This window comes from Rhipicephalus microplus, chromosome 2 (assembly GCF_043290135.1).
Source record: "Rhipicephalus microplus isolate Deutch F79 chromosome 2, USDA_Rmic, whole genome shotgun sequence".
Taxonomy (NCBI): Eukaryota; Metazoa; Arthropoda; class Arachnida; order Ixodida; family Ixodidae; genus Rhipicephalus; species Rhipicephalus microplus.
In genome coordinates this window covers 279,697,184-279,708,164 of record NC_134701.1, presented here as the reverse complement: position 1 = coordinate 279,708,164, position 10,981 = coordinate 279,697,184, and positions in this window count along the sequence as shown.

Sequence of the window (10,981 nt, the reverse complement as noted above, 5' to 3'; positions counted from 1 at the left end):
GCACAGAATCATCAACAGCAAGCACAGTTTTTCCTTGCCACTTCTCAAACCTCATCGATATTCCCGTCGTTTGCAGCATAACCTCAGTTTTCAGCGTCTATACGGGCACACTAACGCCTATAATTCATCTTCATTACCACGTGCCATTGTACTCTGGAACAATCTTCCTGAAAATATAGCAAACGTGAAAGAAACCGAGATCTTTAGAGGCTTGCTTGAAAAACTGCCTCTTGAACTCTAGTTGTGTGCGCCGTACCTATTGTACTCCTGCTAGTTTCTGATTTTTAACGCGGTCGCCTCTAACACTGTAACGCTTCTTGTATTATATAGTTATGTAGTATCGTTTGGAATTGTATAACGTTATTGTTTGCTATTTTCTTTCATCTGTATCTTTTTTGCGCAGCCACGTGCTTTTTGGCTTTTATAGAAAAATATTTCACAATTTTGTATTGTATACTTGCGTATTATCGTTCCGAATTATATAATGTTATTGTTTGCTGCTTCTTTCGTTCTTTTCTATTTTTACGCAGCCAGACTTTTGCATATGTATATATTTTCATCGCTCTTTGAAAATCAAAATGTACCCCCCCCTCACGCAATGTTCCCCCGTGGAACCCGTGAGGTACTTGTATAAATAAATAAATAAATAAATAAATTTGTTGCATCTGTTATTTTCGTCGCACGCACAGACCTGTGCTCACTGTGTTTTATGACGCTACTGCTTGTTTTTCCGCATCACTTTTTGTGTGACGTATCGATAAGAATGGTCACACTTTTTTCATGTTTTGTTGAAGAAGAGCGCGCAGCACGAAGCATGCTGCAGCGGTATTCCTGTTACGCCCACCAACAATACCACTTGTCGACGTTACCGCAGGGGATTTCGGGCACCCGTCCGACAAAATGAAGTGGCTGCCTCCCAGAACGTCTTCTGGTTTCTGGTGCGCTAGTCGCTAGACTACGTGACATTGTGTACAGGTGGGCTTGAAAAAGCGCGGGATCATGAGGCGCATGCGTGATCTTGACTATGGCTTCTTCATTGCTACCGCTATATTTGGCGCTCTTATAGGTCATCAAATTGTCCTTGCGCCATTAAACACAACAAATCACAATCCTTCGTTTCTGTGGGTTGATGCGGTGTTCTTATATACCAGAGTACTGCGCGTACTGTACATATGTTTTACCGAACACCAGGGCCTTCTTTTTACTCATGAATTGTATGACGCAAATAGTCCGCAGTTACTAGATTTGTGGTTGTATATCAGTGTTCTTCTAGGCTTATCGGCCTTGAGGATTGAAGCAATTGCTCCCATATGATTCTGCACACTCAAAGGTGGTTGCTTTGCTTAGAGTCGACCCTCCGTGTGTCTTGCACACGCCAAATACACTAGTTTTTCTGAACAAGTAGGCCACCTTTTGGCACTTGGCTTCCATTCGTCGGTCCTCAAGGCTTTGGCCGAGTCGCTTTTGCGGAAAGTGATGCTTAGAGCACGAAGTGTTGTAGCAGAGATTCAATGACCTAGGTCGAGGCCTGAGGTATATATCTACACACGTTTTTTGAGGTGATACACGTATCTACGCCTCACAACTTTAAGATATTTGCAAGCCGTCAAGGCCTTCCTGCGTTCTCTTCTCCCAACGAATTTTCTAATCTTTGTCATCGAACCACTGAAACACAATATCGTGACCCTCCTCGAGCGCTTCGTGGTAGCTGCTCGATTGGCTCATGACAAAGACCTGCGTACGCCCATACCACTCTTGAGAACGGACGCTGCAAAGCGACTACAATCACTCGCTCACCGTTTAACTTTCCTACTATGGAATACGGCGGGTTTCTCGAATGCGCACCTGTATTCGATCGACCCAAACTTGTAACTTAGTTTGCCATCTGGGCTCCCACGACGCGCTGAAACTTTGCTGTGTCGCATGAGGTTGGGCGTGCCATTTACGAATGCGTATTCTTGTCTCCTTGGAATGGCGAGCAGTTCGGGATGCAACAACATTTGCGCCTGTGATGAGACGCATGAGCACATTCTATGCCACTGCACAGCATACCAGTCTGAACGACGTATTATGGAAGCCAAGCTCTGTCAGCTGGATTCACAACCGCTTACTACAGAAAGGATGATCCTGGGACCTTGGCCCACGGTTTCGCGTATACGCGCTAAGCCACGAAAGCCTTCTTGTGCTTCTTAAGCACCACCGGACTTCACGAACGCTCGTGAAAGAACAGCATGAGACCGTGCTGTGTGGTCTCGAGCTGACTATTTATGGTTCTCTTTTTTTCTACTCCTCTTCCCTTCTATCTTTTTCCTTTCTATTATTCCCCCCCTCTCCCCCACCCCAAGTGTAGGGTAGCCAACCGAGCCAAGCTTGGTTAACTACCATGCATTTCCTCTCTCTCTCTCTCTCTCTCTCTCTCTCTCTCTCTCTTCGTCATTGAGTGTGCTGAGAAAGCAGATGAGGCTGCCGTACAAGGCATGGAAAGCCCTACGTTAAATGCTTTAAACGGTTGGTTTATATATGCTATCCTCCTGCCCTGTGGACAAACGTATATTGGCCAAATCAATTTGTGTGTACGACCGGTAAAGTGAACAGGGTAAAAAATAAATAGGGAAAAAAAGATAAGGGCGCACATATGGTAGTTCATGTCACTTCATGTGGTTGTACCGCAAGACTTTCGAACAGAGCCATTCTAGGAAGAAATAGTAACACTTCTCCGAGACTTGCTCAGGAAAAATAACTTATCAAAAAGTAACAGAGATCTTGATTGATTGATTGATTTGTGGGGTTTAACGTCCCGAAACAACCATATGGTTATGAGAGACGCCGTAGTGGAGGGCTCTGGAAATTTCGACCACCTGGGATTCTTTAACGTGCACCCAAATCTGACGGGCCTACAACATTTCCGCCTCCATCGGAAATGCCGCCTAACAACAGAGATATTTGGAACTTTGTTGGACCCTCCAACTTGGCCTCGCGGTGGTGCTCTAGTGGCTAAGGCACTCGGCTGCTGACCCGCAGGTCGTGGGGTCGAATCCCGGATACGGCGGCTGCATTTTCAATGAAGGCGAAAATGCTGTAGGCCCGTGTGCTTTGTGTGCACGGTAAAGAACCCCAGGTGGCCGAAATTTCTGAAACCCTCCCCTAAGGCGTCTTTCATAATTATATGGTGCTTTAGGGGCGTGAAACCCCACATATTATCATTACCCTCTAACTTCAGTTTATGCGCAACCGCCTCCGATATACACAAGCCTCTTGGGTCATTCTTCCTGCACATGCCTAACAAAAATGTTAAGTGAAATCTTCCCTTGGTAATAAACAGCTGTGAGTAGAATGTGTGTGTGTGTGTGTGTGTGTGTGTGTGTGTGTGTGTGTGTGTGTGTGTGTGTGTGTGTGTGTGTGTGTGTGTGTGTGTGTGTGTGTGTGTGTGTGTGTGTGTGTGTGTGTGTGTGTGTGTGTGTGTGTGTGTGTGTGTGTGTGTGTGTGTGTGTGTGTGTGTGTGTGTGTGTGTGTGTGTGTGTGTGTGTGTGTGTGTGTGTGTGTGTGTGTGTGTGTGTGTGTGTGTGTGTGTGTGTGTGTGTGTGTGTGTGTGTGTGTGTGTCATCTTTATATTGCACTAACATGTTTCAGCCAGTTGGGCACCAGCAATTAACTCTTTTAGACTGCTCTCTGGGAGTAAAGATGGAATGTAAACAGATCTAGGAATGCAACATCAGCTGCCTCTGGCGGCTATTTTCGTCAGAAACCTGCGCTGCCATAAACATACTCTTTGAACAATGGCGGAACAGGTCAAGACCGAGTAATAGCATGCAGCAAACTTTACGCCCCCCCCCCCCTCATTGCACACATATTGATGTATCCCCTCCCTGCCCGCGCATGCCGACGACACCTTGCTGAAATACCAAATGAAAAAAAAAAGAAAGAAAGAGAAGTTACATTTGATAAGCCGCGCTTTAGCACTATTCTCTCAATAACAAAATCAATGAAAAAGCACAGGAGGCCACATCACCTGAAATATCTCAAGAAGGGCAACTCGGGAAGTTGGAACCAGTTTAAATGACGAAAACCTCTCAAGCACGTACGTACGTGTCTTCGAGAAAAGTTTTCGCTGTAAGAAGGAGCTATTTATTCGATGTGCAACGCAACATGATAAAATAATTACAAGGAAGGAAAGAGCTTCGATTACGGAAAATATCTTTTTTTTTTTCTCGAAACTACATCACTAAAAGACGTGCGCGCGTTCCTCTATAATGACGGAACTCGCAAACACCACGCAGAAAAAAAAAGCGAAGCAATAAACAGAAAAACAATGCTTCTGAATTATTTACCGTGTTTTTGCGAGCTAAATAACGACATCGATGGATAATTACGCCTGGCCGAGCCAACGTCCCTGCCGCGCTCTATAAGTAGGAATTATTAAATGTTAAAAAAAAATCGGCGCTTACCAATCTCAAGTTGGTGTGTCTTTCAGTACACGGTGAAAGATGTCGCAAAGCGGTCGCTAGCGCGTCTTTGCTGAGCTTCTGCAAGCCTGCAACGCAATTTGTCTCGACTTTCCAGCTCAAAACTCGAAATTGCAACTTCAGAAAAATGAAAAGAAAATTCTGATAATGATTAACCGGCAGAATATGGCACCTGGCAGAAGATTTTCACTCGATACTTTTTCAGAAGGAATAGCCTGTGAAAATAAACCAAGATAAAAAAGCACACACACGCGGTGCGAATCCACCCAGTCAGCGGCGTTATGGGAAATCCGCTGGATATACATATTACAAGCGTATATATAACAAGACCCAGTATGCGCGCTTCATTATGCGACTTGGCGCGTGCGTTTCGCAATGACGCAGCCGAACGCTTCATGTCACGCGCTCGCTATCGACATGCACCAACCAACATGCACGCGCATACGCCTTCTATCTTCGTCTTCAGATTCCTCGCTCTTCGCAAAGCTTTCTTTTTTTTTTTTCATGAACATTCGGCACGTCGTGCATGTGCAACACGCCCGCCTCAAGGACGCATCCTGCTCGAGAGACGCCACACATTCTTGTTTTGTTTTTTCTTCGCGGAACGAAAACGATTTACCTAAACAGGCACGCACATCCAACCGGCACCTGCGCACATCGCCCTTTGCGCGCACTTATACAACAGCTCACGATAGCGTCGAGTTCTGCCTCTCTCTCCGCCTTGCATTTCGTTCGTCAATCCTTTGATGCGGACCGAGCCAAGTATAGCATATATATACACATATTTTTGTTGCGTTTACTCGTCTCCTTCAAGGTGCCGCCGTTCGGATTACTAATATACAGCTCCTACCATGAAATAGCGCCGAAGTGCCCCTTTTAGCTGTCACTCACGCGGCGGGAGCTTACGAGCCGCCGGAAGGAGCTCGGAGCGTCGCGTAAAGCAAGGCCGATAGAGCTGACAGGAAACGTTGCCGGGCCCCTTCCCATGTCTACCCTTTTCATGACCCTTGTGGGCTGCAGATAACGTCTACACCGGCTGGGGTATACCAGGTATGCCGTACAGTGCAGTCGTGTGTGATTCTCCCTACTTTCCAATACTGTATTTTCTTCTTATTCTTTTTGATAAAAAAATGTTTGTATTTATTGAGATGTGCTATCAGGCGAGTAGACACCATTTAAAGGTTAATAAGGCAGCATATTACATACATACATACATACATACATACATACATACATACATACATACATACATACATACATACATACATACATACATACATACATACATACATGATTCATAAAACAGAAATCGCTTTACATCAAAAGGGACACAACAGTGAATCTATACATGTGTTCAGATTGATAAACTGTACTCAGAATCAAAACTCTGTTTCCGTAGATTGCACTGCCACAGCTTTATTAATCAATTAGTAAATCAATACAAAAATGTGCACTTTTGAATTTCCCGCCAGTATATAGGGTGTTAACGTTGTGGATTTTTTTATTATTATTGGAGTTTGGGCACATTGATGCCTTTTGTTGCTTACCGAACAAAGCATCTTCTCGCAGCAGGTGTCATGTCAATATACAAGAAAAATGCTGTATATTGACATAGTAATTTACTAACACAAGAAAAATCCTCTTTCTCTTTTGTGTCTCTTTTATTATACTCCGAACAGGACTTTCACAATTATGTACATCATGAAGAGTGTGGTCGAAGGGACTCAACCGCGGTACCAACACACGAGAACTCGTTAACAACTGAAGTTCATAGTGCTTGCCCACTACTTTTTCGTATGTCCGCAGCACCATGCACTCGTTGACTTTCTTCAACCACGGCTATATTGTTGCAGCTTGCAACCAACCTTCTTGCTTGCAACAGACATCCGATGCGAGTGAACGCACGCAAAAAGAAAAACATCCCAGAGGGCGAAGGTGGATTCAGTGCGTGAATGGGTATGAACCGCAAGCTGATCCTGGATAAACCGCTACCACTACCGCTATACTTATAGTTTATAAGCGCCTCGACGTGTGGATGGCCAATAAATAAACTTCTGGAATTAGGAAGAAATAAAGAAAAAAATTCATCTGCCGCGCGTGAAGTCGTGCCCCTCAGGACTTCCAATAAAGTTTCGCATCCATCCATCTATCCGCTGCGTTCAATCGCTAGATGTCCTCGCACCCAACCTTAGTCACGCGACTTCCTGCCAATCGCATCTTCAGGAATTGTACGCACGCGCACGCGCAGGAGCCCCATTGGGGGCCAAAATTTGATCGCAGCGCCCCCTTCCATACCCCGCGTAGGTCGAGTCCAAAGGACAACATGCTTACCTATGGGTGAAAAGAAAAGAAAATGTAACGATGACGTGCTTCTCACAACGGCCTGCCCTGGCTTTCCCTGAGTATATATAAAGCAATTCTCGTAATAAAGTAGCACCTTGCTTAGGCCGCCATTATCATCGAACGGCTGCGTATGTGGCGACACAGTGGCCACCCTAGAGTTTCCTACAATATCTAGGCTACTAGAGGGAACTCTGACGCGGCGATCGTTAAGCCGCCATGAGAACTAGTGGCAGGTTCAGCTACGCCTTCGTGCTTGCAACTTCTCGTGCACTTGTGGCTTTTAATGTTTCAGATTTTGCTTCGGATAAAAGGACGGATTGTTGTGAACCTGTGAGCTCATTTCAAATAGCGCGTCTAAAATAAGTCGACGTGGTGAAAAGTAGGTGTGCTGAAATTTTCTAACTTCGTGTTGTGTCAAAGCGGCCGCGAGTCACATGAAGCCAAAAGAAAGAAGCTTAGGCAAGTACGTGTACAGAACTCACGGATGGAAACAGGTCCAAAAAAAGGCTAAGTAACACACATGCTTTTGTTTACACCGTCTTCAGTTATAGTCATGTCAGCGCAAGTTTGACTCGATCGCGTAGAACAGAGTCAACGTTATTTTTAGAGGCCAGATTTGTCGCGACATGACGTGATTATCTCGAGCAGTCGCGCATATGGCCTCGCGATCTAGAAGTGGCGCCCTCTCGCGTGTGACGTCAGTTTGTGGACTCCGCCCTCAACCGCGCTGCAGCAGCCGGTGCTTCTGTGCGCGGATCGTCTGCTTCGGGCGGGAACTTTGTCGAACGAACAGTTCCACGAGGGTCAACTAACGCCTACAACGAACGTTTTCGAGCGCAATTATGAATTTCAGTTGCAACCTGATCGACAGGGCCAGGAAACCTCCTAGATGGCCAATATGCACACCAATGCCGCCGACCGCATTGCCGGTCAGAAAGTGAAACTGAGTGCTCTCGCTCGTTATCTGTAGTTTCCGCTGTGCGATACTGATTTAGTTGAGATGTCTCTAAATTTCAATGAGGGTGCCTTGCTCCAGCATATCCTAGTATACGTAGATACAGAAAGCGAGACATCGCGGTGGTGTGCTACGCAGGCCACGTTGTTGAATGTATGCGGCCAATGCCGTCAATGGAGATAGCATCACCGTCGCGGCTCTGGTCCCGAAAACACGTGCACTTGCGAATCCGCCACACAACGTGCCCACGGCGATCGAGAGCTGCGCAATGGTGAAGTACTGCGCTGTGCCTCGGTGTGCTTCGTTCACTCGTGAAACGGACGTTAGCTTTCACAACCTAAAGAGAAGGGCACGCCTGCCCCTTTTCCTTGGGATACTTTTCTTCTGCAGTGCAGCGATAGTGACAGTGGACACGAGGATATGTGTGAGAATCGCCGATTTTCGGCCACTGTGGCATTCGCAAACTACACGAGATAATTACTGCAAAACAGCTGTTTAAATTGCTGTTCCGGCAGTCAATCCGCCGTTCATGGCACATACGCACGGGCGTTTTTTTTTTTTTTTTTTTTCTTTTCTATTCGCTCCGGCAGACTAGAAATTCTACAGGCGCATCTTGGGAGCCAGTGCGACGCCTGGTCGCTGCGCGCGATTAGGTGTGTTTTCGTTCGGCATATAACTACCTCGCCGCGTGATCGACTAAAGCGTTGACCCGAGACTTACACCCAACCATGTAACTTGTCCATAACGCCCACTTGCTCGATATTATCGTGGTTTTTTTGTTTTTGTTTTTTTAGCAAATTCTGCTTATCTGCAACGGTGTCATTCGAAGATAAACGAAGAAAAATCCCAGAACACAGCCTAAGTTCGTAGTTTGCGAGGACATGATTATTGTGAGATTAAAAAAAAAAGAACTGCGTATATATAGCTTGCAATGGAGGCGCAATGACGAATGTTATAGCGCGAGATCAGGACGACGACTAAGCGCTCGCCTTCTTTATGTCCTTTTGTCGTCCTTTTGATCTGCCTCTATGCTGACCCGCAGGTCGCGGGATCGAATCCCGGCTGCAGCGGCTGCGTTTCCGATTGAGGCGGAAATGTTGTAGGTCCGTGTGCTCAGGTTTGGGTGCACATTAAAGAACCTCAGGGTGGTCGAAATTTCCAGAGCCCTTCACTACGGCGTCTCATAATCATATGGCGGTTTTAGGACGTTAAACCCCACATATAAGTCAATCAATGATCTCGTTCTATAACAATAGTTGTGTCATACCAACCAGCCTGAACCACCACGCTTATAATACAGTGTCCGTAAATATACTGCAGTATATTTCTAGACACTGTACTTCAAAGTTACATGCAGGCGCAATGTTGAAGAAATATTGATGGGCACATAGGCAGTCCTTTCTGTTGCTGCCTTGCTAACCACTGCAAATTGTCTCTTTCTTTCTTACGCTTTCTTTTTTTTTCTAGCTTCTCCTTTTTTTATGCATGTAATTTCTCTCTCCCCCCCGTCCCCCTCTTATTTATTTTTCCTTCTTTATTTCTCCTCATCTCTCTGTACTCGTTGTCTCACCCATCAGAGTTACAGCCTTCCGCGTCGGAGCGATGAGCCCACGTGTTTCGACAGCGGAAGATGAAGACGCTGAAGAAGCGGGCGAATAGAACACGTGCCGGTCTCTCGGAGCATGCAGGCGGGGGCGCAGCTGTCGCATTGTTTGCTAGGCAACGCGAGGCGCTCCGAGCGATTTGTTTTTTTAAGGTGGGCTGAAAAGTTTCGTTTGCCTGCCAAAAAATTTCGTTTCACTCTGCATTCCCTACTGCAGTATACTGCCGCCCGAACGATTTATTCGGCGAATGAATATAGTAATAATAAAATCGGCGTTTTAAGTGCCGAAAACATAGAGGTTTCGGAGAACACGAGGAGCTCACATTCTAAAGCCATGATTATGAGGAGGCGAACTGTAGCGGAAGGGTCCTCCGGAAATTTCGACCATCTGGTGCTCGTTAACGTGCAATGACATAGCAAGCTACACGGGCTTCTACCTTCTTCCCCTCCACTTATTACGTTCGCTATTTCGTGCTTATCTGTACATTTTGTGTACCTTAAATTTTCTTTCCTTACCACTCTTTACTATTGCGTTGTATCCCTCATGTATGATTTTATAGGAGGTCTCACTCACAGTCTCGCGACTCTGAGACCTCCTTCTGTGTTCGTACATAACACATGCACTTGTATCATTTGTATTTCAATTCTGAATAAAAAAAATAAATTGCAATTTATATGCGCCCACCACGACGGTGACTTTCGTGTCAGCAGCCGGGCACTGCAAGCACGGTAGTAATCCGATGAACGAATGTTTACGAACTTCAAGCTCACAGAAAAATCTCAGAGCAGTTCGTTACGAGAAACGTTATCCGGCGGTAATTTAGACTCCGAGAACTCTTTTTGGTCCATTACTTTACGGCGACACAGATTGCGGATCTCTCTATCCTTTTCTCTTTGAACTCACGCTTCCTGGAGCATTCTCTTCTAACGAACCATACAACTTTTTGTTTTCTCTTCTCTCGCTTTTTCCTCACTTTCCCCTTTTAATTCACACTACCCCATCCCCTGTGCCGACATTTTTAGGCGTCATCGAAATGATAGACAATTACGCGCGGTACTTTTCTCTTCTTTTCCTTGTCATAATCACTTAGAGAGAGACCACAATAACGTATGCCACAAAACACGACGAAATTCATAACGCAGATGCAGCATCAACGTTTTCCGTAGTGTGCGTCAGCCATACGGTTTATTTTTTTCTGTGCCAAATAAATTAATGACAATGAAGACACAAAAAAAATCTACATACTAATTACTTTTGTCTTCAATACGAGTTCGCATAATGAATAATTTCAGAAAGAATCAGAACTATTCCCACGCAATCGCGCCTCGTTGGGTAACGAAACTCATCTAGGTTTTCGTCCGGATAACAGCGTCGGTTCGTGCGAGACATCCAACAAATCAAAGGTATTCAACCCCCCCCCCCCCCCCAATCTCGCACGTACAGACACGCACTCGACGTCTTATAATGAACGCGACGCATTTCCCAGGAGGGAAAAAAAAACTAAAGCAGTACTGATTACGAGGCCAGGCAATCAAAAAGCCAACAAAATTCGAACGCGTAAACTGAAGCGCATAACGCTGCTATAGCCGTAGTGCAATCTAGAACGCTTGAGCCTG